Source organism: Coturnix japonica, chromosome 4 (assembly GCF_054131305.1).
Source record: "Coturnix japonica strain WE chromosome 4, WE-NBRP24, whole genome shotgun sequence".
Lineage (NCBI taxonomy): Eukaryota > Metazoa > Chordata > Aves > Galliformes > Phasianidae > Coturnix > Coturnix japonica.
The window spans coordinates 35,462,723-35,490,062 of NC_140666.1; the positions used below are offsets into that span (position 1 = coordinate 35,462,723).

Sequence of the window (27,340 nt, forward strand, 5' to 3'; positions counted from 1 at the left end):
CTCCCACCTCTTCTCTTAATGTGAAAGTCTGTTTGCCTTATCCTCTCTGCTAAATTGGAGACTTCACTGTGGAGCAGCATCAAAGCAGTTTATTTGCCTTCAAATACATGTATGTATTTGATTAGAAGTTTTCAGCTGACACCCCCTAAATCTTCCTTTCTTCCTCCTTCCCCACGCAAATATTTTTAGGACAAGATTTACAGGTAAAAATAGTAACAGGTTTGAGGCATCTTGCTCTTTCTTAGTTCTGCTTTGGATTCCAAGCTCAAGGTCGTGCATCTCTGAGAGGCAGTGGTGTTTGTCACCCCAACAGCCCAGCAGCTCCTGTTGGTTTGGCAGCACGGCGCTGTGCTGTGAATAGTTGCTGGCTAACAGGCAGCTCTCAGGTAGGTCAATGATGCTCTTTCTCACAGTAGGTTGTGGCCTTTGGTGACTGTGCTGTTCAGGGGCTTCTAACCATTCTGGGTGTTTTTGCTTGAGGAAAAAGTAGGCCATCTGGGAGCAGATTGTCTTCCTCTCTCTAACCCCATCCAGTGTAGGGCTGATGGCTGATCTCTGCCACTCCCTCCCTAGCAAAGACCTCTGCGAGGCCCAGTTTTATTCTGGATATCCTCACCTAAGTGAACAGCCTGGCTCATACTGCATGCAACAGCATGCGGCCCTGGCTGGAGCCACTTGGGTGTGCCTCCCTGGGTGGACTGGTGTTTTGCTGCTTGGGAATGGTCGGTGTGAAAGGAGCCTGTGTTCCTATGGGATGGGAGGCTTTGGTGTTTATCTGCCTCGAACACCACTTGAAAGGTAGATGATGAGGAATGCACCCTCTTTAAAGATCATAGTCTCATAGTGTTTTATGGATACTTTGAAAGGCAAAAGAGTGTTTGGCGGGGTTAGCGGGCAAATAAATGTATGTGGCCCTGGGGCTTTTTGTCCTCTTCGGGAGTTGTGCTTAGATACCTTTCAGATATAACCAGAAGGATGAGCTAGTCATATTCACTCTCTCCTATGAGTTGTTGTACATACTGGAGTATGAATTGAAACATCTGTACTTCAGATCTCTCTCAAGAGAATGGACACATGCTTTCTTTTCTGGGGATGTTAATGGAAGTAACCTCTTTCACCACACATTTGGCTTCTTCGCAGTCTTTTATGTGACCTTGTAGTGAAGTCATAAAAGCCTGAATCTTTGCTATCGCAATCCTTGCCATAGCAACATGCGTCAGAGTCGTATAATTATTTATTTAATGGGTTTAATTATGAAAACTGGAAAAGGCACTTAGGAAAGCTGGATTGGATAGAAAAAAGCACACTTTTAAAGGACGAAATTCTTCTAAGGTAACGTGAGGCAATAATAAGTTCTGAAACATTTGTTTTAAGCTGCCTGCTTCCTTATGTCTGCCTTTTCCTCGTTTTTATTTTTTTTACTTTTTTGTCTGCTGCTGTGCAAGAGTCATGCAGCTGCTTCAGTGATTTTGTTTTCCCTTTTGCAGACCTATAAATACACTTCCTTTGTCACTTTGTCATGTTGTTTCCTAAGAACTTTGCTTCCAGATAGCTTTGCTGTGTAGAATGTTTCTTCTTTGAGTTTCGTGTTATTGTGATTTTAAAAAAATAATAATAATAATTAGAAACCCTAAAAGTGAACGCTGTTTATTAGTCTTGAAATTTCATATTGTCTACAACTTTCACTTCTCACATTAGGAAATCGGGGAAATTGGTTTTGCTATTGACAGGCACTCCGTGAAAAAATCTCTTACAGGAATGCAGTTTGGAGTGTTTTAAGAACGTATGGACATGTTTACTCACAGAATGGAGAAAATAAGGCTTTTTTTTTTTTTTTTTTTCCTTTTTTTAAGACTGTCTACTGTGCTCTGGAAGGTTTCTTTACTTACCTATCAACAGCACATACCCCAAAAGTTGTGATTAACAGCGTTTAGTAGTAGTATGCTGTCAGTCTGTTCTCTGATGAATGGTTGAAAGCGATTGATTCTTGCCTTAATTCAGGAGAGAAGAATGAAATGAGACAAATAATGTATTGATTCCACTTCAGATCGTGGACATGTTGTGAACATTCAATTTAAATCAATACATAGCTCTGAAGCAGTAGCAGAAAAATAGCTGAACCTCTGGCAGAGCTGTCCTTCCTTATATCTCTGCCTTCAGACCGCACGGAGCCGTGAATGAGGCTGAGCCAGTGCAATGGTAGCATCAGAGCAGGTCTTGGCAGCTGAAGGTTTTATAGACATTCTTGCTACAACTACATTAAAGGCTGGTTGCGAAACAGGACTTGGTGACAGAGCATGAATTGTTAATCCAGGATGGGGCTAGAATTTCAAATTTGAACTTTTTGGCATGGAGGTAAGGGTGGAGTTTGGGAAGGAATTTTGTTAGTGGGCTTGTGATATAAAATGCAAAGACTTTACAGTGAATACTCAGTAACTTGGAAGAAATTCTCTTCCGTTGAAGATATCGACTCAGAAGCCTTCATTAGTGAATGTTCTTACTCAGACCTAATGCATGGAAGCAGAATTTATTTTTTTGTTTCGTGTGTTTGTTTTTTCCTTGCAGTGCTGAAATGTGACACCTTTCCTGTTGGCATGTCGGCTGACTTAATCACTTCTTTGGTAGTCTCTTCCTCTCTACGTAGGAAGAAGAGACATCCACTCCCATGTATGTGAGATTCGTAGGCCATGATCTTTTTTCCATAGGAAACTACTTTTTTATTTCACAGATGTGACACAGAGCATATGTGCATATATATGCATATAGGACCAATTATTTGATAACCATTGGGAGAAAAGTCTTGAATTAGTTTTTCCATCTGTATCTTTTTTGTTGCATCTTGCTGGCTGCACGTGAAATTCTGTCTTTTTGAACTGCAGCATTTGGGAAAGAGTCACCTGTGGTCCCATGGCTTGTAAGAGGAATCAACACTGGTCTTTGGAGTTAAAAACAAGCAAACAAAAGTAGCACTAAAAGTAGACTGGATTGGTGAGTGCTCCTTGCTGAAAATGCCATGCCAGTGGTGTTACTGTGTGATGTACCTCTACAGACCACCCTGAGACTCTGCACTTGTCTCCATGGTTGCAGTAGTGGAGCCACAGAAATAGAGTTCTGGAGCTCTGTGAGATTCCACTCTAGACTTACTGGTGGTTCAACAAAGCTGACGTGTGTGTTCATGGAATTACTGAGTAAGCTTCTCCAGGCCTTCAAAGTAAAAGCTGTACCATGTTAAAATTACTAATGCACAGATACCAACTAACTTCTTTCTCTGCTGAGTTCCTTCTCTCTTGGCTTGATGAATGTGTCTCATCTAGGCAGCAGCTTTTTGGTTTTCTTATTTCTTTTGAGTTCTGGGAGTACAGAAACTTGGAGAGTAGCTGTTCTCTCTGCAGCAGAATAGGCTGCACCTGAGGTGGTTTGCTGGGATCTTTAGAAGTGAACCTACACCTGGTGAGAAGGGAGTGGTGAGAATAACCTAAGAAAACAAATAAACAACACCAAAAAGGAATAGGAGAACTGGGTAATGTTACAATCTCTTCCACTTGCCTAAGGCAAGGTCACTAAATTCAACATTTGTTTACATAAAGCTTTTGCTTGGTATGAGCAGCTCTCTAATCCACAAACTACTAAAAATTCTCATTTATCTATTGGGTTATTTTATTTACTTGTATTTTAGCAATTCAATCTTATTTCTTCTCAAGAAGGTCAGATGTTCTTTAAATGTTGCTGCAGAACTGTACCACTTAACCATGTTTTGATGCATAATGTAATCATCTAGATTGCTTTTAAATATGCCACTCAGACCTACGGTTACTGTCAGCTGGGCCAAAGACATTCTCTTGGGGAATTTCCTGCTCTTTTTTCAAGTTGTAGTGCTAGACTGCATTAAGAGAAAGGGTTTGCTTTTTTCACGTGTTTTGTTCTTAAAAGGCTTCATTGGCAGTACAGGTTGTGAAAATAAGGCATACGCATAGCTGTGCTCTTTTTTTCCCTGAGTGTGGCGGCACATCAGTGCTAATGTGAATATGATCTCACTAAAGAATCAGCTGGATGAATGTGGGACCTCTTAATGCTGTGCATTCCTGATTAGTTGCAAACTGAACGAGGCTGGCTAATTATGGTCTTCAGTTTTCTTATCGGAGTGTGACGGTTCTAGAAGACACAGGTGCTTCCTTTCTCCTTCATTAAAAGGAAGCATAAAAAATCCAGGTGGGCTCATTAGAAGTCAGACAAGTGATAAAGGTAAGAATTTATGTTTGGCTTCTTCATGCGTTAGTTTACTTAAGCATACTGCTATTCACAAATCGTTCTCATAATAACTTTGTGCTTAGTTCTGAACTCCTGAGGAAAAACATCTGGTTGCAGATTGCATTAATTAAAAATAGCAAATAGCCATTTTGGATATACTGTTTAAAATAAATTAATCCTGATGTAATGAAGTACTCGTGTTCTTAAAGGAAAAAATAATACAAAACAACAGTTATCTGTATGGGAACGTGAGGAAGAGTTAAAAGTGGGATAGTCAAAAATTGCCCCTTCCCTCTTTTTGAAGAAGGAGGGCTTTCCAAGTAGCACTGGAGAAGGAATAAATAATCATTAGGCCTTAAGCTAAGAGAATATTGGTGAAAACAAGAAAGGTAAATCACTTCTTCAGGCTGCTTTTTTACTGCTGGTGGCTTCTTGTCTTGAATATAGGTAGTGATTTCTTATTGTGGCATCTTTCTTTGTTTCTTCCTCCCCCCTTCTTTTCTGAAAACTTGTTGGCGAAGCTATCAATGCAAATTTGACCTTTAAGTCTTTGACTGAACAGCTCATGTTTCAGGAAATAGTTCAGAATGTGCAAGATAATTTATTGCAGGAATTTAGTACATTTTATCACTTTTGGAAGTTGTCAAGGCCATTTTAAAATTCACGTCTTTCATCTTACCATATACGGTGAAAGCATAGGTCCTGCTAATTGGCCACATGCTCAGGCTGCTCCTTAATGTGGCCACTGAAGCTTGACGTGGGTAATGGCGAGGAGGCTGGGGCCAGTCAGGCTATGGGCACTGTAAGGCCCTGGGGCATTGCTGTGTGAGGTAGGGGGCTTCCAGCTCTGCTGCCCTCGGGTAGCAGCAGGCCTGAGCAAACCCTACAGCGTGCTCCATTTTCTCCCACCGTCCCCTGCTTCTGCTGCTGTGATAATATGGAGCGGCTGAAGTCACCCAGCTGGCTGTCAGCCAGGCTGAGCTGCCTGTAGCTTGTGTGGGGACCACTGTAGTGAGCAGAGCAGTGACAGTCCGAGGCAGAAGGGCAGCTCCAGTGAAGGTACGTTTGGTCCTTTTGTCTTTCCTTCTTGAGAGTAGCACAGTCCTGCTCGCACACAGGCTGTTTCCTTTCTTCTCACTAGCTTCACTTTCTGTCCCCTGGCATAGTTGTACTTTTTCTCTAGTTAGACAAATAGGCGCTGTTTTGTAAGCAATGGTCTGCCTCCAGTAAATCATTAAGAAACTGTGTTTCGTTGTTGAAAGTCTTGTTCAGCTGCCTTGGTGTTTAGGGTCAGTAGAATATCTTTGTGTAATAGAAGTGCAGGTGCGCAATCCTTGCACACCTTCAAAGGATGTCAGTCAACTTTCAGAGCAGATTTTCATATCCCGTATGAACTCTGTGTGTGTGTATAACAAAAGGGAGAATGTCTGAAATCGTTCCATGGGGAGTTAAGAAATAAAGATCTCCTTAAGACATTCAGAACTTCATGAAGTGGAGAAAAAATCCTGTTAGGGGCTTGCAAACAGTCTAAGTTCTTGTAATTGCCTGTATCTCACCCTTTGTCCACCCTTGGGTGATAATGGATTGCTGAAAGATACTTCATGTTTAGAAAGAACTCTTCCAAGTGAATAAATTAAATCTGGCTGCTGTCACATTCCAGCTGTTGATATTCCTATGCTGAATGTAAATAAAACTGCTGCAGTATTTCTTCTTTTAGGGGTGATCGTATGGATTTTACTTTAAAAGAGGGACTGTTCTCTTGCTACACCATCAAACCCATGCAACAAGTTAAATAGCTGTAACCTTGCAGAAGGTGGTTGTTTTTGTGTTTTGTTTTGTTTTTTAAACCACGAACCTTTGGGAAAGCACTCATTTGCTGAGATATTGCATGATCTATGTAAGTAATTGTATATTTCCAGTTTTTATTTATTACTGCCATCTTCCAATCTGGCTTGAAAAAATGTATTCTACTTTGGTTGCATTTAACTTTCCAGCTAAAAGGTAGGAGACGTATTTCTAAGTGTGTTCTGAGCAGTGGAATTCCATGAAGGTCTTTATGAACTGTAGTCAGGTTTTATCACTCAAATGTGAGGATCTGATAGCAATATTAAATGAGAACATCTGTGCAAAAGTGGAGGAGTTTCCAGTCTCTTACTTTGATGTGACTTAATCAGATTTAGTGCTTAGTAAAGAGGAAATGTGGAGTATTAAATGGCAAAGAGGAGAGGGATCTGGAGAGATAACAAGGCATTTCACCTTCTCAGTTCGTAAATCAGACAACATCAAACTGAGTGAGCTCTCTTGTGGCTTTAAACATTTTATGTGTGTGTGCTTCTCTTTGTGTGTGTGTTTTTGCTAGTTCAGTAGTTATGGGAGTGTCACAAGCTTTTTTGCAAGTAATATGTGTATACTTCACATAAATGTCAGCCTCGTTGCTCCTCCCCAGTATGGATTTGTCATGAATAAAAAGTAGTTTATGTTCTGCTCTTATCCATAGTTCTTGAGTGAATTATTTTTAGTTCTCAGATTATAATTTCCTATTAAGAAAACATTAACGTGACTCCTACTGAAGCATTGCTTCTTGTTATCTTTTGATCTGAAGACAAACTAAAAATGCTGTGTGACAGGAATCGGTGCTTTCTCCTCAGGAATTGACGCTTTCTCCTTTAAAATGTTTGATTTCCGAACTGGGTTTTCTTCATGCAAACAGTGTTAGAATGACAAGATGTGCTTGGAGCTAAAGCTGGGCTGCCAGGTGTCTGATAATGGACCAATTTTGTCTAGTTATGATCAAAATACTCTAATTTGCAGGTGTGGGCAAGACCTCTTAGGAATTCCTGTGCTACTTTTGCACCTTCTAGTGATAGCGAGAATAGTCTTGCATTCAGGGGGTATTTCAGGAAAATTCCTTGCATGTGATAAGCAGGAAAGACAGCATGTAATGCAATTATTTGCAAGTTTTTGCATATGCATACTCGACAGAGAACTTTCTGTATTTCACCACATTTAAGTAACTTGATCAAACCTGTTAAGCTCCTTTTTGGATAATCCACATATTGAAATGCTTGTTGTCCTGCAACTGAATGGGAGAGTGATTTTAAAAACTTTTAAAACTTTTAAAAGGTGCTGGTTAACTGTGCATTGTAAGAAGAAATGCATTCTCTTCTTATTAGGAAGAGGACCCTTAACTCTGTACCTTGCTTGGTGTCATCCCCCCCATCCCCCCCACCCCCCGACTTTTTTGAACTACTCTTCATTTTGACAAGACTAAGCTGTAACTGGAAGCAATACAATGCTCTCCTCCCACCAGTTCTGCTAGTAGTAGCCTTGGCAGCTTTGAATCAGTCAGTGTAACTCCTTTAATTAGTTCTTCAATAATTTCAGAGAACAACCCCCAGAGACTATTTCCTTCACTTGAATTGTTCAACTGTTATCATTTAGTCTAAGAAAAAGAAAATTGAATTTAATGTGAAACATATTATCTTGATTTCTTTCTTGAGAAAGGATTATTTCTTCCTAACAAGATAACTGCTGAGAATTTTTTACCCTCTAAAATTACTTTTATTACTTGACTCTTGAAGTATCCTTTTTGCGTTGGAGTCTCAGTCAGGCTTAGAATCAAAGGCCATTCAGTTCAATATCATCAGCTTTAGTCCATGACATTTATTTATTTGTTTGTTTGTTTGTTTACTGAAGATCTGGGACAGTGTGATCAGTTTCTATGGCTGAGCATGCAGAAAATAACAGCCTTAATGAGGGGATCATGAACTGAGGCAGTTGTTAAAAGTAAATCATTTTCTTCTATGAAAGACAATCATAATGCTAAAATAGACCAAGAATAGTCACAGCATCATGTCTTGATGACATCTTTTACTTCATTTGTAGGAGAAATATCATCAGCATCTTATTGAACTTATTCACTTGTTTTTAAATTGGTAGCAGAAGACCTCTAAGATTCTTTGTTGGCCAAGATGTAGGCCACAGCTAATTAGCAAGCTCCTTCATTTGAAGCTTCGTCATTAGAGATAATGCATAATCATGGTTAACAACACTATTTATTATAATAGCGTATAGTCTGGAGCTGCATCAAATAGTAATTTGTACTGAATTCTGCTGAATAATTAAGTTGGTCTAGTAATCGCCCCATATGTGGCTGTTTCTGACAAGACCGCCCTGTACTGGGCTATGTTAATCTGCCTTTCCACACTCTTGGTGATCCATCTATAATTTGATCCATTACTTAGCAGGTGAGATGCCTAGATGCTACAGCCTGTCACCAGACTCCTCTTCTCAGAAATGGTTCAAACACTGGATATTTGCTGAGCCGTGACAGCAAACAGGACAATTCTTAGAGCGCAGTGGTTCTGTCTTCCAGGACCTGCAAAGTTGAGGCAATGTTTCCTGACTTTACAGAATGCACTTGTTATCTGCAAGTAATACATAGGATTATGTGCCTCTGTAATGGCAAAACTCACTGCACAGAATTTAGCTGCCTCTCTCCGTATACACACCCAAGCATATAGTGTTATGTTCAGTTTACATCATTATCTTGCATAGATAAAACAAATTACTTTCTCTGCTTTAATAAGCATTTACACAGTACTGTTTAGCTTAGATGACCCTTGATCGTCTGTGATTCAGCTTCTTGCAGGAACAAATTTGACAGTAGTTATTTTTGCAGAAATGCAACTTTTAAATTAGAGCATGTGTTAGCACAACTGAATAATTCAGGCGACTGTGTGTCATATTGAGCAATGCCAGGGGGGCAGTTGATTGCCGGAAGTCTGAAAATACTTTGTATAAGTTCATTGCCTCATGCACACTTGCAGTGGCTGGAATCTCAAATATATGCTTATTTATGTACTACAGCTTGAAATTCTAGGATTTGGAAGAGCCCCTTTGGGAAAAAAATAGTAGATTCTGGAATGGATATGTAGAATAACGCTGTTCATGTAGTCAGCTGTCCCATCCTGTGTGAAACTGTTACGAACAACATCTGGGATGGTGATGATTTTCTCCATCACCTTGTGGGAGGGAACGAAAAACTCCAAACCAACAACGAAACAGGACATTACACATTCAGGAAATCAGTTGTTGTTCTTCTCCTTTCAAAGCAGTGAGTGAACCTGAGTGTACCTGTGTGTAACTTGTGGGTGATTGTTGAAGGATGAGCAGGAATTGTTATCATTGTGATCTTAGGAGGTCCCTCTGATAAGTACAAGTGAAAAGGAAAGAAACTACTGACTTTCGTTTTTTATGACGCTTATGAATATAAAGTATCGTATATAGACACAAAGAAACTATACAGAGAGTTTTCCTAAAGAGCCTCTGGAAACAGTAGCCCCAGATGTATGTTCAGTGTGCTGTAAGTAACGTGTGCTGTGGCCTGTCTCCCTCTAGAGCAGGAGAGGGCACAGAAATGGTGCTATGGAGGTAGGGCTTTGCGCTGCTGTGTGTGATGCACTGCTGCTTGCTGATGCGTCAGGTCTTTCTTGGGGCCAGTTGTTTTCCCCTCTTCTTGCAGGTTTGGTTTTTCCCAAATGCTTTGCACCTGGGGAATGTAAATCCATTTTGTCCTTTGTTTCCTGTATGCACTTTAGTACTACCCTCTCTTCAACAAAGCTTGCTGTATGTGGCGAAATATTTTAATCTAGTAAAATTGAAACTGCTGTTTTGCTTTTTGACTATGAATTTATACTATAAAATCATCTGTCGCAAGGATGCTCAGATTTATATGTCAAAGAATCACTTGGTAGTCTTGAGACAATGTCTGAAATTATATTCTACTGGTGTCCTTCACTTGAGTGTCCATAGCATAGTAACGTTTGATTATGTATAACAGAAATTAGGAGGAAGAGGAGACAGAGTAAAAAAATAACAATAATAAAAAAATTGATGCTGTTGTTTAATTTCAGACCTTAATCCATGTTACAGAGATTGGAAGGATAGTGCAGGTTGCTTATTAGCCACAACTTGGGCCTGGGGTTCACTCTGCTGCGTCCAAAGGCTTGTCTAGGCCAGCTCTTTATTTTGACTGTTGATAAGGCAACGCCCTGGAGCTTGTTACCCTTCAGATGGTCTGTTCCCTGATAATAACTATTGTTAACCACTCTCCTGTCTGAAAGGCAGCTGGGAGTAGTATCAGTGGAAGTGATCAGGTTTCCTTGTTCTGAGCTGTTCAAATATAACATTTATCAGCGTATATATATATGAATATGTATCTCGTCTAGTGCCATTCACTTGGGTTTTTCAGTGTACTAGACAGGAACTGCAAGGGCAGGCTGAGATATGCCTTTTTACAGACGAGGTCTTGGCAGTGCCATACAGCACATATGTTGAGGTTTGTGGTTCTGAACTATATCCATTGTAAATCCCGTAGATGAGGTTTGAAAGTATGCTGGCCTAAGGAACACCTGCACTTTCCCAGGACAGACTTTTAAATATGCAAAATTAGAGAAGCACACAAACAACCCCAATCCCATACATAATGTGGCCAAACGTCCATCTCCAGAAGCATTTTCTCATCTTTAAAGTTTTCTGTGGGTGTAAATTCCAGTGCAGCTTCACGCTCTCTGCTTCATCATAATGGAGTCAGAAAGAAATTATTGTCAGGTGGGAAGATGTTTCTTAAAACCTTCTTTCAACATTTGTGTCTATTGCAATGCGTTGGTTACAAGTGTGGAGCAATCTGTTGGTTTTGACCAACAAGAAATGTGTCAGAAATTGTATGTTTTTTATGAACTAAAAGAACTTGTCAGACATGAAGCATTATTAGGGTCACATATACCAAGCTTGAGGTAATAATTTTTTTGTATATGAGAGTAATTGCAAAATTCTTTCTGAAACTGCACTTCAGCCTGAAAACGTGTTTCCTGTGATCATGTGCTGAAAATCAGTTTCTTCCTGTCTTTCACTCTTGCGCATTCATTGGCTATTTGCATGCTTGTGCAATTTTAATACATTTTAGAGTGCTTTACATTAGGAAAAGTATTTTGGTAACATGGAGTTCAAAAGAAATAAACTCAGGAGTTGTTTGAATTCTTAGTTAGTTTTTCTACCAAAAAACAACTATTATTTTGTTTTATTTTTGTCAATTTCTGAATGGTAGATTTGCATGCACAAGTGAATTCTTACTGCTCTCCTCCTCTCATTCCAAACACTCAGGAAAATTGACCAGAAAGGTGAAATGACAGCACTTGTCCTGAGTTATACAGTGCTTTTGCATTACTAAAAATAGCTTAGGAAATGTAATTCATCCCATTCATTTACTGAAAGGCAACTGGTCACTTGAAAAAAATATAATGGGGGGGAAAAATCCTGTCCTTGAATTTACATTCAGTAAATCTTTTTTTTTATTTTTTATTTTTTTTTTTTTTTTCTCAGAGTGAGGTATTTTTCCTTTTCTTTACCCTTGCATTACTTATTCTTTCCTAAACCTTATTTGATTCAGCAACCTGGGCTTTGAATTCTGTTAACGAAATCAATAGTCTGCGGAATATCATGGCACTAAGTGAAATTGGGATGTGTGACAAAATTACGAGGTCGATCTGTTTGGTACCTCTTTCACACTGAGAGTACAATCTTAATTTTCTGACTTTCCATTGAATTTCCATTGAAATTTCAGATCTCTGTGGAAACTAATGTTGTAACAGCAGGTATGTTATTATAGATAGATCAGCCAATGAATTTCAGAGTTTTGTTAGATTGTTACAGAATTGGTGCACTATTGTCTTCGTTTAATCATGTTAAAGCTGGTTGTGCTTATTATCCTTTTTGTCCTGGACATCTGCAGTGAGTTGAGTGTGTGTTGGAAAAGAAGTGGAAGTAAAACAGATATTGGAATGTGTGTAAGGCAGATGTCCTCTCGCACAGCTGAATTCTTTTAGTAGCAATGTTGAGAAACTCAGAGAAGCATGTCATTATTTCTCAGGTTGAAGCATGCAAAGTTGGCTTAGATTTTTCATGGTTTGGTTCTGACAAAGACTTCACTGCTCTTTTTTGGTCAATTTCAGTGCTATATTTAAGAAACAGAAACAAAGACAGAACAAGAAAAAACAAATAAATGGACATCAAATGCATTTCCCCCTTTTCCATTTTCATATCTCCTCATTATCTTTGCAATTATTTTGGTGGAATATTGGAATAAGCAATACTGATTTGTAGCTATAGGGTTTTTTGGTTCTTGGGTTGGTTTTTTTGTTGTTTTTTTTTTGCTTTGTTTTTAAAATGTATTAACAGTTTTACCTCAACAGAAAGAGAGATCAAGCTGTGTGGTAGCCTGACTACCTATCTTGCTATTTAAAACTATATTTCTTGTTTGGGGAGTCTCGCAGACTATTGGAAGCTGCTTTGAAAAGAGCAGATTATTTTATTGCTTCCAGAAAGCTCTTGCTCAATAGCTGGTGTTTCAAATCACAGAGGATTCCATAGTCTTTGCTTATGCAAACTGTCCTTTGGCTTGTGCGTTTGTGGGAAAAAAGCAAAAATTCAAAACAGTCAAGAAAATGCAGTACTTGATAGCTGCTTGATGATATATTCATGTGACTGAGATTGGAAGGCCTTCCAGAGATATAGTCTGACTCCCTGTGCTGAGCCACAGCAAGTTGTTGAGGGCCACTGGTTGAGTATCTCTGAGGATAGAGCCCATTTTGCAACCTGTTTCAGTTGTCAGCCTCAGCATAACAAGTTCTTTCTTAAGTATGAAAGGAATCCCTTGTAATTCGATTTGTGCACATTACTTCTTGTCCTTTTACAGGACCCAACTTAGGAGAGTTGGGCTCCACTGTCTTTGCTTTCACTGATCAGGTATTTATTACACATCGATAAGGTTTGTCTTTTTTATTCCTAGGCTAAACAGGTTCTTGGGAGCCATCCCTGTAAAGCTGGAAGGTACCTCAGCCTGCGTGGATGCCTGGCTTATTCCTCCCAGGTGTTGGACGTGGTACAGCCCTTTGAGCTGGAAAAGATTCTAACTGACCCACTTCTGCAGTGTGTTGAGGTCCTCTGAATGGCAGCACAACCTGCTGCCATTCAGTTATTCCTGGTTGTTTGCTGTCTTCTGTTTTCTTCCAGTCCACGGGAATCTGTCCAGGATGCCTCCATGACTCTCAGACTGGGAGTGGATGTCAGCTAGTTCCTCAGTGCTCGTGGATGCATCCTGTCAGGTCTCATGGGCTTCTTTGATTCCTGTAAATGTTCCTAAACTTCTTCCTCTTCCACTGAGGAGAAGTCTCTATTGCTCTCTTCTTCCTTCAGGAGTCTGGCATTTTTGAATCCGAGTCATTGTGGCAGAGGCTGAGGTAATGAGGTGTTATATACTGTGCCCTTTGTCACCTTCAGCAGCCTAGTCTCTTGCAGATGCAGACACTGTCCTATTTGTACAGATGTGACCTTTGCATTAAAAAGCAGTTGCGTTTTTATTACTGTTGGTATTTTCATTTGCTGGCTTCAGTGAAAGCAATGAGTGAATCTCCGGTGTTAGGAGTGGTCACTGATTCCTGCACCTCCTGGTGCATCAGGAGTTGAGTGGCACCCTGCATCCCTGGGTATCTCTGAGCAGCTGAACAAAGGACATGGGTGGTTTCTTGGTGTTTTTAACTCTTGTTTTGCACTCTCAACCAGTTTCCTTTTCATTCCTCCCTTACTCAAGCTTCTCTCTTGTCTTTGAAATCTGGAAGCTACCTTGTTGCGGTGTTTATAAACAAGGTGTATTAAAATTAAGTGAAAAATCTTAAACAAGTTTGTAATTCTTAGAAAATGAAAGGTGTTGGCTCAGTATGGAAGTAGTTGAGTCTAAGTGAGAGAATCAGCATGACTCAGCTTTGCATTCCAGTCTAAAGGGTTATGTGTTTGTGTAGCCATGTTACTTGTGAGTCTTGATTTTTGAATTTGAAATAGAGATATACTTACCTTTTGCTTGAGACATGGGTATCCTCTAAAAGCTTGAAACCACTGACTGCTTGGATTTGAACGTGTTTATGTAAAGCTACAGGAAAAAGTTTAGATGCTTTTAATGTAATGTGTTTTATTGAAATCGTCAAATGCTATTGGACAAGCTGCTTCGTTTGCCTGGTATGAAATGCAGATACTAGAGGGGCTTGTTTTCTTTGTCTTGCAAGCTGTGCAGTGTAGTTAGCTGCTTTTTTCAAGCATGAGCAGCAACTGGATGACCACGTTACCTTGAAAGGCGTTAGAACTCAGGGCTGTTTTTCCCATGCAACTGAAGAACAAAAAATAGACCAAGCTTATCCAGTTTAGCTTTAATGTTTAAATTTCCTCATTAGCTTCATCTGTGAAAAAAGAGCAAGTTTTATTTGTACAGGTGTTATGTTACTTGTGAAGCTGTAAGCAGCCAGGCTCCTTAGTGAATGGTGTGAACTACTGTACTGTTTTCTTAGTGGTAACAGTAAAAATAAAAAAAAAATAGCCATTGTATTGTACACTCCATTTGATGATGTCTGGAATTCTGCATTTGAGAAAACATAGTCACTGGTACTGCTCTAGCAGGCTTAATAAATTTAGTATCAGAAGATGGTTAACAACTTACATGTTCCCAGCTTACATCTAAACATCACGTGCTTTGTACAGGAAGTACTGTGCTTTGCTATGATCAAACATAGAATATGTGTAAAATTTAAAAATGGGCCGTAGCACAAACCTGTTGAATATAAATGGCATTTGTGTTACAATTTGAGCATCTGTGTGTCCTGTACCTGAGCAGCAAAACCTAGCTCAGTTTTTTCACGTGCATTTTGCTGCAGTGAGTTAAAAACTCCTCACAATTGCAGCAGTCATCTAGTTCTAGGAGTGCTATCAGAGTAAGCTGATTAGCATGATTGATACTGTATGTCATGGGACTGGCTTAGTGGGGTACCATTGAGACTGCATTGTGAAACCACACACAGATGAGGTAACCTTATTAGATGATTAAAACCTTCATCGAGTCTTCAAGATTGCAGAGCTTTCAGTCGTATTGCAGTTGGGAACTGATGCAAAGTAAGGGTAGTGTTCTGCGCAGAGTGCTGCTGAGATGCAGATCTTGCTGGCTTTTTCTCCTGGATCAGAGTCTCCACAGCCCAGATAAAAAGCTGATGTGGGATGTTCCATCTGGTTGTAGCTTAAAATGAGATACTAAATGAAGTAATTATTTTCTTCTACGGAAAGTAATTAATTCATTATTATTTTGCTGTTCTTAGTGAAATTACATACTATTTGTGTTTAAAATAAATGTTTTGGCTTGATGTAGCTTTCTATTTCCCTACAATAAAAATGAATTTTAGGTGTTACATTGCTGAAAACAGAACTGCTGTTACATAAAGTAACTGCCTTTTTTGTTGTTGTTTTCTTTTTTCCTGTGAAGGTTGTCAGCTTTGCTTTGGCCCAGGAGGAGATCAAGTGTAAATGACACTCCTTGTCCTCATGTTTGTCCTGTTTAAAGTTAGCGTGGCAGGTAGTGTGTGCACGTGCTTGAACAGCTGGCATACAGAAATCCTGTTTGACTTGGTCGTATGCTATGTATAGGCTGATCATAGAAATTTCACATGAAATTTCAAGTGAGAAGTAATATATTTGGTTAGTCATTGTAGGGAGAGAGAAAGAAACAGTTCTCATTTGCATTGCATGTTCTGGTCAGTTGGTCTGTTGTGTTAAGTGAGAGCAAATACTGTGGCACTAATAAACGTGTATGTGTGTCTAGTGAGACAAAAGCGAGCACAGATACTCTTTTTTGGCAAGGGAACCCCTGTGATGTAGTCCTTTCTGAATCACTTCTCAGATGTGGTCTATTTATTCAGCAGTCCTGCAAGGAAGTGATCTTTGTCTAAGAGCTATTGAAGATACGGTGTCAAAAAAAAGCCCTTCACCAAAACCCTATGGCAGCCTGTTCCAGCATGCTAAAAAGTGGGAAATTTGCACACTGAATACACACAGAATATCCTTCCATATGCATTTGACAAAGCGTAAAATTACCCACTTGTGTAAGCTACTAAGGGGTTATTGGCAATGATATGCTATGAAATATGAGTATAGTAAGTACACGGATTGAGTTTTTCACGTTTCATTTTCCTGATTTAGTAAAAGTGGCATAACTTGAGATCATCTTGTATTGACTTTTAAGTGCAAGGTCATGCTGGATTTCAGTGATATCAAAATAAAAGGCAGAGCAATAACTTATGAAACTCAGCTTAATTTTGCACATCAAATGCTAAATTCTGAAGGAAACAAAGGTTCTGGTGAGCTTTGCAGATTTTCTTGCTTTTTCTTTTAACAGCTGCCTAACCTTTAAGATGTGTTTTTGTTTAAATCTGGTTTTCTATACAGTAAACTTAAATGAGTTACTTGAGTGTTTCAGTAGGCATAGAAACACTTTCTCTCCTTTTTAAGTTGTTCACCTGAGTTGAAGTATCTCAAGAGGCCTCATTTAGAGACTTCGGTCAACTCTTGACACTGTCTGGGAGTCTGTTAATAGAACATTCGTAGCTCCTTTTAACTTAATGGGCAAAGCAAGTGTCATCTGCAGCTGTGTTTTTCTGCAAAGGATCTATTCCTCTAAATAGCTTTTAAAATTATGGAGTATTTCCAGTGAAATGAGGCAACTGTTTTCCTTATGAAAATAGAAACCTCCTTTGTTGGTCTGACTGCAAATGGGTTTACTCTCTCCAGAATGTCGGCCTTGAACAGAGGAGAGCAAATCATAAATGAGAAGATCCTTTTCTGAAGATTCAGACTGAATCTTCAGAAAATCTTCAGACACTGAAGATTTTCAGTGGGAAAGACTCAATGCCTTTCTTTCTGTTGTCTGCATATCGTATCCACAGGAGGTGCCTTAAGAAAGAAATCTGCAGGAATAGTAATACCTGGGCCTATTGATTGCTGGGATAGTGAAGTAATTCTAGGTTCACTGAGGCAGTGTGTAAGCTAGGGAGATTAATCTCTGATTGCATTAGTAACTCTGTTATTGTTAATTAAGTATTGGCACTTTTTTTGTTCCTGATTACATAGTCTGGTTTGTAGTACTTGGTAAATTCTTAGCTTACTTTGGTTCCTACATACTTGCTTTCAACTTCATGTGTAAACTGAGTGCCCTGGTGAAAGACTGTAAACAGCCTATCTTAAAATGCTTATCCTTTGTTTGAAGTGGGGGAAAATAATCTTTTAAAATATCTGTATTTAGATGTTTTACAGAAATGTAGGGCAGAAAGGGGAACTAGAACCAGGAGCCAGAGTAGTTGCAGACCGCTCTACAAAGTTCTGCCTTGAGTTAAGCATGCTGTTTGGAATTGCCTTATGTGTGTATCCCTATATCAAATACTCAGGAGTTATTTTGCTGCATATGAGCCATTATTATTTTTTTAAGGAACCTTCCACACTTCTGAAAATAGTGATCACAAAATATTTTGTTCCACTCTCGTGCTGTTTTTTTCCTTCCCGCCCCCTGCTCCCTCTCCATAACAACATGGTATGTGAACCCAAGAAGCAGCTAATGTTCTACCTCTTAACTGTTTCTTTTGTAATATGTTTGTTGAGCTAGCTGGACTGCTTCCAAAAGTGCAAGAGCGTGTTTATACATCTAGCCTAACAATAGTATCATAACACCAGTTTGTTTAACCTGGGCTGGAAATTACAATCTAGTTGTTGTGAATCAAAGAGAGCAGTCATTTGTCTGTACTTCTCTACTGTGTCAGCTCATTTGTATTGTTTGATAAAATCACTGAAACTTTTTACGTTTCTCTGAGAAATGTATCAGCATTGTGTGATGTGATAGCTTTCCTAAAAGCTTAGAGCAGCTCAGCTATAGCTTCTCCTTGGAGTGGCATGACTTGCTGTCATCAGCTCATTCAGAAAGAGTTTAATTTGTAAGTCTGGCTTAAACACGTATTACTGGGGAAAATCATCTATCCCCTGAGGGATCTATGCCCTGAGGGGGGCATCCATAGTATAATAGACTATTAAACTTCTCTTGCAGTATTCCCATAGAGTTGTGAAAAGGTGGAAAGCGTGTGATTAATACCTAGTTACGCTTATTTCTTACTTACAGAATCACTAAGGTTGGAAATGACCTCCAAGATCATCTAATCCAACTGTCCACCTACCACCAGTATTTCCCACTAAACCGTGCTCCTCAGAACCACATCTAAATGTTTCTTGTACACCTCCAGGGATGGTGACTCCACCTCCCTGGGCAGCCTGTTCCAGTACCTGATCACTCTTTCTGAGAAGAAATTCTTCCTAATATCTATCCTGAACCTCCCACGGTGCAATTTGAGGCCATTCCCTCTAGTCCTATCACTAGTTACATGGGAGAAGAGGCCGGTTCTTCCCTTGCCACATTCTCCTTCCCAGTAGTTGTAGACAGCGGTAAGATCTTTGGGCCTCTTCTACAGACTAAACAATCCCAGTTCCCTCAGCCACTCCCTATATAAGACTTGTGTTCCACACCCCTCACCAGATTTATTGCCATTCTCTCAGCATGCTCCATGACCTTGATGTCTGTCTTGTGGCCCAAAATTGAACACAGTACTTGAGGTGTGGCCTCAACAGGGCTGAGTACAGGGGGACGATCACCTCCCTGCTCCTGCTGGTAATGCTGTTTCTTAAACAAGCCAGGATATCATTGGCCTTCTTGGCCACCCAGGCACACAGCTGGCTCATGTTTAGCTGAATATTGACCAACACCCCAAGGTCCATCTCTTTCATACAGTCTTCCACACATTCTGCTCCAAGTCTATAGTGTTGCCTGGGGTTGCTGTGGCATAAGTGAAGGACCTGGCCCTTGGTCCCATTGAACTTCATCCCATGGGCTGATTCAGCTCAGTGATCCAGCCTGTCCATGTTCCTCTGTAGCACCTTCCTAACCCCATGCAGATCAGCACTATTTCCCAGATTGGTGTCATTTGCAGACTTATTGGGGGCGCACTCAATTGCCTTGTCTGGGTCATCATTAAAGACATTAAACAGTAAAGGCCATCTGGTTGGTATATTTCACTGAAGGTGCCAAGATTTTCTGTTACTTTGCTTCAGTGACTTTAGTTGATGAAATAATTGATCTGATTTTAAGCAGTTTTAAGAGTGTCCATCAGCAACTGATGTAAGGAGTCCTGGCAGTGTTCAGACTTCTAATGTGCCATTGGGCCTCATGGTTTAAAGTTTGGGGGGGGGGGGGGGGGGGGTGAAAAAAAAAAGCAGTACATGGTTTTTGACCTCAAATCAAGCAATACTGAGACTTAAACAGATTTGCTTTATTATCCTGTCCTCAATCTTATGGTCTTTGTAGCGTATTAATTTAAGTTTGCGGAATCTGAGCTGATTTGCCTCATCTGCTGAAGTCTGTCAAATTTTGTATGAAAAAATGTATAATTGAGAATAAGAGTGGCTGCCACTCAAGTATGTCAGCATATTTTCAAAAGTGAGATTGTATTTGTTTGCATATTATTCAGTCTCTGGCCTCCTTACTTATCAGGGAAAATGAGTGCTCTGTAATTATGTCTAGCTTTAGTGAAGTGGCACCTGTCTAATGGAGAACTGACTGCAGCAGTACAATTATGGGACTTTGTAGGTGTCTTATCTTCTCAGTCAGTGACAGTGAAGACATAATCATTCTGCATCAGCAGCTTCTAAAATTATGGCTTGATGTTGTTGGTGTTGGTCTTACAGTTCTTCTGTCACGATTCAAGTAGTGAATCAGCAGCTTCAGCTCTGCAGCTTTCCAGAAGGAAGAGGGTTGTGACAGAAACAGCACTCGTATATTCTAATGTGAATATCAGCAGTATTGCTTAAAAGAGCAGTTTACATTTATTATTATTATTTTTTTTCTGCATGTTTGTTAGTTTTCAAGCCTGGGAAGGAAAGTAGATGGTTGTACAGGTGTAGGAGCCATGTGCTTGGAGACTTTGGTGTATGCCTTTGAGTCTGTTTATCACTGAGGGTAAATGACAGGTTAGGAAACCTGCGTGAGACCTAATGCTGGTTGTAATAAAAGAGGAGTTCCCTACCCTGCCTCAACTCACCTATTTGAAACAGAGCTCTTTGGGCACTCCCCCATTGGGACTGCCAGCAGTGCTGGCACCTCAGTGAGCCAAAGGGATCTGAAGAGGCACGATGCACAGTAGGCCTGTGTTCTGAGGAGCCTTGTGAGAACCTTGCCTGACCAGTGGTATCTCCCCTGCCCTGCTGCACCCCACAGGCTGCTGGATCCTTGTCATACAACACAGCATACTTGGCACCAGTAGTTCTTGGGAGAAGAAGGCTTTAGTGGCTCCTGTGAGTGTGGGAAAATGAGAAACTTCCTTTGTTTGCTTGAAGTTTGATATGTCTTTATGCTAATATATCTTCTGTGGCAACTGAAATCAGTTTTATTAGCTTATATAAACTATATATATATATTTTTTAAGAGTTAGAAGATTTTATATAAGGTTTTTCATTTTGTTTTTCATCTCACGCTTCCCGCTGTTGCCTCATCACTTCCCATCTTAAGGATTAAATAATGGTCATCTTTAGAAAAGAATTTCTATTTGAGAGCCATCATGGTACAGATACTGGAAAAATAATCCATTTCATAGCAATCAGGCAATCACTATTATTCATAAATAGTTCCAGAATGAAAAGGGTTAAGGTAGGAGTTCAGACCAGGTACCTGCTGAGGGAGCTTATTTTGTCCATTTGAGGTTACCAGCAATTAAAAATATTTTTGGACTGCTGCATGTGTACCTTATAATTCTGTTAGATGACAAATAAAATGTAGGAAAACATGTTTTCTTCCCCTTTCCACAGTCACATTGTTCTTAAAGTGCTGGCAGTAGTAAGAGCTTCCAGTCAGTAAACAAGGTAGATGTCATTTAGATGTATAGGGAGCTAATTAACTAAGTTCCAGGGCACTCAGCTTGAGTTTCTTTGCTGCCTGTAAGTTAAAAATTAAACATTTTTTATAGTAAGTGAAACTCTCAAAAAGGTGTTTAAAACAAACAAGCAAACAAGAAGCAGTTGGATAATGGAGGGCTTGATTTCTATGGCAAAGAACAGAGCTTAAACATGTGAAGTACTTCACAAGCCAGATGAAGTGGAGGGACTGTAACACTTGAATCTGTTCAAAATCTAATAAGAACTAAAAACAAAGATCTGAAATCTAATTTCTCATAGTAGTGTTGGTGGTTGAATGGTTTTTATTTTATCTGTTTTTAATGTTGTTCTGTGTTCTGTGATGTGATCAGATACAAACGAAGGAATGAACAGTCTCACTGTACCAAGCAAACAGCAGCCTTATTGTTTGCTCTATCTGGTGCACAGACAGAGGAGGGGATAAAGTTTGATGAGATCAGAAATTCTGTGCAATTTTTATTCCCTTAGCAGTTATTCATCAGAAGGATGCTGCTGTTCAGAAGGAACTTCACCAAAAATATCTCCTGAAGTATAGATGCTTGTATTTTAAAAAGAAAGCAACCCACATCCTTCTTGGAACTTAAAGGGGAAGACTGATGATGATCTGAAAAATGTTCTGAGTTTCTGGGTATTTTCTGGATTATTAAGGCAATTTTATTTTATTATTATTTTTAAGAGTGTTTTGCATTCTCTTGTTTATCTTAAGAAATGCTTGCCACGGGAACTACATTTTCTGTGTGTTTAATGTTAAGAAGATGCCATTTGTATATCATTAGATGATAACAGGGATGTTTGTATTCATCTACTGCCCAGATGCACAAAGTACTTTATTATTATTATTATTATTATTATTATTATTATTATTATTATTATTATTATTATTATTATTATGTTTTTTTCTGATTGTACTTAGATGTGAGATACTTTTAACAGAGGGGGATGTGAAACACTGGCCATTTGGTAAACTCAGTGCCTTTTGTTAGGTCATGAGGTGCCCTGGGCTGGCTGTTCAGCTGGGAGCTCAGCCCCTCTTACTGAGCACTGTGCAGCCCAGCTGTGGTGGCTCACCTTTGAATTTATGGCTGGGAAACAAGTTCCTTCTTGTATGATAGAGCTACATAAAGATATTCTTATTTTCTTGTTTACTTGGCGTTTGTCATATGATGAAGAATCATTAGTCAAAATATCCAGAGCCAGGCAGAGATGTGCTTCACAGCAATTGTCAAGGGAAATGCTTCCTTTTAGAGAAAACAACATAAAGCTTCCTATCTTTCTGCTTTCTTAGACTTAGCATGCAGGCTTAATTCAATGTGAGTCCAGGAAAAAGTATAGCTTTATCTTCCCCCTTCTAATTCATTTCTTTTTCTCTGTAAAATATGTGTACCTCCTCAGTATTTTTTGAAGTGAATTCTTTGTGGACCCTGTGGGTTGGCCATTCATTTTAGGCCATTGTGTGAATAGTAACTACTTAAAAATAGTTGTGGAGCTAACCTTGCTTCCTCTCGGGGTTTATCAGTTGGAAGCATCTTCTTTTTAACCTACGTGTAAGCAAAGACCTCTTTGGATTGATGACTTGATCTGTATAATGGAAAATCTAGGCAGGATATCCTTTCTCTGTTATTCCTTGGTGTGATGGCATCAGGTTCTGTCTTAAAATGGGGGAAGGGAAAAGGAGGATGCTCTTTGCAGGCCAAGTGGTTTCAAGGGACTCTTAAACTGCGAACTTGCAGAGAGACTCACATTTACTGTCAGCGTTGGACCCTTCATGTTCTGAGCTGTGATTACAATGAGTGGTTTCTGTGCTGAAAAGCTTTCTCATGTGCAGTACAGACATCTTGTATTTGGAAGTTGTTGTGGATACTGTGCTGAAATACATCATGTGGAGCTTCTCTGTAGTTATTTTGAGCTTGCAGACCTTAATGAAATACTGCATTGACAGGCTGGATCCAGTCTTAGACTGCAGAAAAGCAGTGTCTGAGCTTCCTCTGCCAACGAAAGAGTATTTATAGTGTAATTCTGAAGGAGTTGCCTCTGAAACCATGCAGAGCTCAATGTGAGGTAGAGGTGCAGCAAATGTGTGATCCACTGTATCCATGGGGTAACACATTACTTTCCCCCCCCCCCCCCCTCATTTCCCTCTCCAGGAGACATATTGAAATTGTCTGTGAAGAGAGGTGAATCCCTTCGTATTTGTTCATTTTGGTCTTATCTTGGTGACCTCTGTGTGTTGTGGTGCAACAGCAAAGAGGAACCTGGAGCCTTTGAGTAGGGCAACAGAGGCGGGAGAGAACCATGAGTTTAATAGTAAAGCAAAATAGCAATCAAACAGTACTTGGAATTAAACTAATGCAAAGAAGTACTTTAATTGTCTGTCTGGACTTTGGAATGTGTAACCCTTGAGTTTTCTTGCCAAGATGTTAGTAAAATTTAAAGCACGTGACTTTTATATCGGTAATGAAAATATCTTTGGAGTCATTGCATGTGCTTTTACACGAGGAGAAGATAAAGGCCTTTCCTTCTATGCCATGAAATGCTCTTTGGCTGCTTGACATTAGGAAGGTCCTTCTCATTAGCAAACTGTTCTGTGACTTTCAATCCCGAGACTTCTTCACACTTTTGACAGCAGTGTTTATATGGACTTCTGGTTGTTTCATACTAGAACATAGTGTTCTGTGAGAGGTTAAACTAGATATTTATCTGAGCACTTTGATAAGAAATAGGTGGAAAAGGCAGAATGCTATAGAAGTTTTTATTATTGTAAAATGAAGTCAATTCTGTACAGTGGCCTACTGGCAGACTTCAGTGTGGAATCTCAGCAGTGCTTTTTCCCTACTTTTAGCCTGGTGCCCTTAGTCTACATAGGTAGCATGCTTTTTATGCAACGGTTTGAAAACCAGGCAAGGAAAGGCTTTCAAATCTTAAGCCCACCCCTCATGTATTAAATCATTCTAAATGTTACAATTGCTGTTATTTTCAGGCCATTGTGTCTACTTCCTGTTGGTCAAAGGTTACGAGGATAGGGTGGTGTATAGCGAGATGGAAAGCTGACAGGAAAAAGAAAGCTTGGCTTGTTTTGGGGTAGACACAACTACAGAAATGGCCCGGACATTGCTTAAGTTTGCTGAGGACTTAAAGAGGTAAACTAGAGAGAACTGTTCTTGTTTATTCTTCTTATTAATTACTGTGTATAGAACATTATTTGGGTTAAACAGGGACTTCCTTAAGGGGTGCTTTCTTTTTGCTTGAAATATGCCTTTTCTCCCCCCTTTTCTATGTGTTTGTTTCCCCTCCCCCAAGAAAGACGTTCAGCTTTCATTTTGCTTTAAAAGTTGACTTGGGAAACTTTCTGAAGCAGCAGCCTACAGCTTTATCCATTAGCTCACTTGTATTGTTAAAAGATTTTTATGCCACAGAGTGTAAATTGAAGTTATGTGATCTACTACTCCAGTATGTTACACTGTAGGCATACCTACAGTGCTCTAAAACTTCTAGCTTACCTCGATATTTGTATCATTGTTCAAGAACCACGTTATTTCTTGGCTGCTAAAACAATAGCATGAGTCCTTCAGTTTTGTCAACAGGGCGGCTTGCAGCGAGCTGCTCGGAGCAGATGCTGACGGGGGCTCGTCTTGCTGGCGCTCAGGTTCCGCTGGCAGGGCTCTTGTGGTAAGCAATTGTGGCAAGGAGATTTGAAGGCTTTGGTTTCAGATCAGACCTGGATTCATAAGGTTGCTCTGGAGTGGGAAGAAAAAAAAAATAATTGGTCGTAGTGCTGAAGTTTATTAAAACTGATGATGTAAATAAAATGTGGTGGTGCTGTTAAAATATAGGAAACAAAAAAGATACTTTTACATGCATTGATGAGATTGGGCAGCATTTTGTAAGCTGCTCATTTGTGATGCCAAATCATTCTAATCCTTAAGTACGCCGGTTTATTGTTTGGTTTGCTATCAGTAAGCAACATAGCTCTTTTTTGGAATGTCTTAACCCCTTTGTAACTGCTAGAGATCTGTCTGAACCTAAAATGAAGTATATCGGTTGCAGACTTGGAAAGTGTTTTTGTTATGAAAGAAAAAATTTGGTTAGCATAGTGAAAGCAACTTACAAATAGTAATGCTGTGCAAATACAGACTGTGCATATTTACTTAGAAATGAATTTTTTTTTATGGAGTTCTTTAGGTCAGTTGTGGAAATAGTCCACTGAGCATAGTTGCCAAGTGTTCTCAGTGGTGGGGGGATGTATATATCAGTCACAATGGCGGCTTTTATTGCACTTTTTTTTTTTTTTTTTAAGCAGCTGTTATTCTGTGTCTCCATACTTAATTCGTGCACATCACAGATTTGTTGATTTAATTAATTTTGCTCTTAAAATAATGTGAACAACACTGACCATGCCTTTTTATTTCTTATCCTTCGCTGGAATAAGGAATTCCTTGCAGTATTTAAAACACTGAGTATTGATTCCCTCCATAATGCTTTGGCAGAACAATAGCTTTCCCTTTTCCGTGCATGAAGTGGCCCAAGAAAGTGTCAGCCCCATTATTGCTGTAATAGCGGTTAAATCCTTTGCAGAATAGGCTTCTGCTTTAGTCTGCAGATGCGTGACTGCTTGAAATGTCAGCTAGCGTACAGCCTTGCTCTCACAAGGGATGGATAAGGATGTAATGTCAACGTGTAGTAAATGTAGTTTGTGAAGATCACTTATAATGTAGTCTGGAATTATGGGGTAACTCTATTCTGCCCTACAATCCATTTTAATTCATCATCCCTTGTTGAATGTGAAGAAACTGCTGCTTCTGTAGCTCAGATACTTTTTATGAGGGAGAATACAGCATCTAGACCTATAATCATTTTGTCAGAGATGACATGCAAGATGCCTGACCTTATCATGTGTGAAAATCTCTATGCAGCATGTGCACACCACCTGAGTGAACCAAACACGAGATGTGTTGTAGGTTTGTTGCAACTTCTATGTCCTCTAAGGGATCCAAAATGGAGTCTGACATTGTGTGTTTTCACACAGCTCTAATATCTTGTTTTTTCTTGCTTATAAGGGTTTCACGAATGATGAAGGTAGGTATCCACAGAAGCAAGAAAAACAAACAAAAAACAATGAACAGAAAGCTAAATCTCTGCAAGATGCATCCAAAATAATTAAAAAACAACCCTGGGCTTGTGAACTGGAGGAATGGTGGGTTTTTATGTTTAGTTACAAACACCATTTTGAAACAATTCTGCTAGGAAGTAAAAATTGAGTGGACAGATAGTGGTGCATTTCATCCTCTGCCATGAGTGAGGAAGCAGCTGTTAATATCAGTGAAGTGTAGGCTTCATATTTCAGCTTCAGATTAATTGCATCTTTATGAGTCTTATTTTTCAGTTTTATATTTCTGTGCATCGCTGTCCTGCTGTTTGTCAAGATGTGCACTCCTGGGCTCAAGACAGTGGAACACAACTGAGGGTACAGCTGCCATCTTGTCCAGGTTGTCTTGTGCAGGACATCTTGTCAGCATTGCAGTAATCCTTGTAATAAGAAATGCACGGTCATTAAAAATAGGAGAACCTACCCTGAGTGTTTTGCTTACTTAAATTAAGATTTGAGGAGGAGGGAACGTGGCTTTTAATGAAGAGCCGATGCGGAACTGAAGCAGAAATATAAAGCACACACTGCCTTTGAATGATGAATACACAAAACCAGTGCTTTTCAAATGAATCCATCTGATTCAAAGGCAAATTGTAATTGGTTGAGTGATTGTAAGTACTATTGCAGAAAGTGATCTTCAGAGGGGATCTGAAGAGGTGTTGTTCCCTGTTGATTTGTGGAGCCTTCAGGGGAGAGTTGGGATAAGTCAAAGAATGTGTTGAATCTGTTCTCACTGGTAGATTAAAGCAGTAAGAGATGACTTGCAAATTTAGGGAGTCATTCACTCTCTTAGTAAGAAAAAGTTTAGAAATACGTTGAATGACTCAAAACTGCAGTGAAGTAAGTTGATAATGCAGAACTTCACAACAGAGATGTGATCAGTGTGAGAGAAAAGATAGTCCACGTGGTATTACATTCAGTCTATGTACAGGGGTATGGGGAAGAACAGAGAGGAAGTTGATCAGAATGTACTTGAGGTGGGGAAGAAAAGATGAAATTTGGGAGATGTTCTGAGAGCAAGGGCAACGTGCCAAAGTTGCTGTGTGTGGGTGAGGAACCTGCAACAAATACACTTAT

The 27,340-nt window shown here is 39.6% G+C and overlaps 1 protein-coding gene across 21 annotated transcripts in view; it reads left to right on the plus strand.

Annotated features, from left to right (window-relative positions):
* GAB1 (GRB2 associated binding protein 1) overlaps positions 1 to 27,340 on the plus strand; it is a 90,291-nt gene that overhangs the window by 18,817 nt on the left and 44,134 nt on the right. The window contains exon 1 of one of the 21 annotated variants that reach the window (XM_085546470.1): positions 24,139 to 24,257. The exons of 18 other annotated variants lie outside the window; for them this stretch is intronic. The gene's annotated coding sequence lies outside the window, so the exon portion shown is untranslated. Of the gene's footprint in view, positions 1 to 24,138; positions 24,258 to 27,340 lie in introns of those variants that run through there. 2 more of the 21 variants (XM_085546464.1, XM_085546471.1) reach the window with 2 other exon arrangements.